Genomic DNA, 1,964 nt, shown 5'->3' with positions numbered 1-1,964 from the left:
GGGCATTGCACAACACAGGTACACTTACACACATGTCGGCAATACACTCATACACAAACATTTGTTCAAGTGAAACAAAGACAATACTTGAAAAAATAAAAAGTACATAAAATTGGAGTTGCTTGCATGGGTATAGGGTAAGGTATTTACTGAAGCACATGGGTGTGGGGTGTGGGGTGTGAGGTATGGGTTAAGGTATTTACTGGAGCACAGGCAACTTACCAGCAGCCACACAGTTGAAGAAAATGGCTCCTCCTCCCCCAGCAACCACTAGCTGTCAATATTGCACCTCCAGGAGGAATGGGGTCTCAGTGCCTCCCCAACCCATGGAGGAATCCTGACAGGCCCCACCTTGTTCAGGTTTGACCACAGCTACTGTGAGTTAATGAGTGCAGTGGCCAATGTATCCAAAAGACGGTGTTTTACACACTCCTCCCCGTCCTCCAGCGTTTACATTCTTTCCACCCATCTTCTGTGATGTTCTCTGAGCCTTGGGGAGGTTGATACAGATGTCTCATTTAGGGTTCAGTCCTCAACAGACTTCTTCTCAGCACTTGACCACTTACAAGTCTCTGTATTAACCATCACCCAAGCAATGAGGTCTTTTGTTGTTCTAAATCTTTGCCAGTATTTGGTGATGTCCATGTTTTGAGTTTTGGACATTCTGTCTGGTATGTATTACTGGTAATACTGTCTTACTGTTTTAATTTGCACTTCCCTAGTGACATGCGGTGTTGGACACTGCTGCTATTTGCCATCTGTATGTCTTCATTAAGAAGTCCCTCAGGTCTTTGCTCATTTTTTAAAATCGGGTGTTTGTTTTCTTATTGTGGCATTTTAAGAGTGCTTTGTCTATTTTGACTAATAGTCCCTTATCAGATATGTCTTTGGTAAATATTTTCCCCAGTCTGTGGCTTGCCTCCTTGTTTTCCTGACGTTGTCTTTTGTAAAGCAGAAGTTTGTCATTTGTGTAGGGGGATGGGGTGGAATGGATGAGTGATTCTCCTGAAATGGCCTCACATTGAAGCTCCAGCTGGCCTCAAACTCTTTTTTGTTTTTTTAAAATATTTTGTTATTTTTATTTTATGTGTATGAGTGTATTGACTGCATGTATGTGAGTGCACCTGTGTCGTGCAGTGCCATGGAGATCAGAAGAGGGCTTCAAGTCCCCTGGAACTGGAGTTAAGGACGGTTTGTAGCCACCATGTGGGTGCCGGGAATCGAACCTGGGTCCTCTGCAAGAGCAGTCAGTGCTCTTAACCACTGAGCCATCTCTCCAGCCCTAGCCTCAAACTCTTAATCCCCCTGCCTCAGCTTTCTGAGCACTGAAGGCCTGAGCCGCTACACTTGGCTGAGGAGTTCTGAATTTCAGTCAAGCCATCTTACCATTTGTTTCCCTCATGGACTGCGCCTTTGATGTTGGATATAAAAGTCATCTCTGTACTCAAGGTCAGCTAGGTTTTCTTCTAGTTTTATAGTTTTTCACTTTGCATAAATCCATTCCGAGTTTTTTTCTTTTCCTGTTTTTTGTTGTTTTTTTTTCCCTTGGTGCTGGGACCAAACTGAGTTCATCTTTGTAAATTCTGTGTCTAAGTCCTCGTTTCTGCCTGTCGGCTTCTCATCATCCCAGTATTCCCATCGTCCCAAGGCAGCACAATGGGGAGTCTCTGTGCCCCACTGTGCTGCCTTTGCTCCCTTGACAAACAGCATCAGCTGTATTTATGTGGGCCTCTTTCTGGCTCTCTCTCAAGTTCCACTGACCTGTGTATTTTACTGGGATGACACTGTCCCGCCTGCTGTAGCTTTATAGTGAGTCTTGAACTCAATAATGTCTGTCTTCCACCTTTGTTCTTATTCAGTGTTGAGTAAAGTATTCTGAGTCTTTTGCCCTGCCATGTTAAGAATCAGTTGATTTTGGTTGGGGTTTTATTGAATCAATAAAGTGGTATCCAGGCTAGGTTTAA

General features: G+C 43.9%; 1 protein-coding gene across 2 annotated transcripts in view; it reads left to right on the top strand.

Moving 5' to 3' along the window:
* Positions 1-1,964, top strand: part of Pi16 (peptidase inhibitor 16) — a 20,752-nt gene continuing 18,788 nt past the window's right edge. For both annotated transcript variants that reach the window (XM_029566934.1, XM_029566933.1), the window contains exon 1: positions 1-18. The gene's annotated coding sequence lies outside the window, so the exon portion shown is untranslated. The remainder of the gene's footprint in view (positions 19-1,964) is intronic.

This window comes from Nannospalax galili, unplaced genomic scaffold (assembly GCF_000622305.1).
Source record: "Nannospalax galili isolate Female #2095 unplaced genomic scaffold, S.galili_v1.0 scaffold538, whole genome shotgun sequence".
Lineage (NCBI taxonomy): Eukaryota > Metazoa > Chordata > Mammalia > Rodentia > Spalacidae > Nannospalax > Nannospalax galili.
Note: the sequence above shows the minus strand (reverse complement) of the source record. Positions and strands in the feature narration are given on the sequence as shown.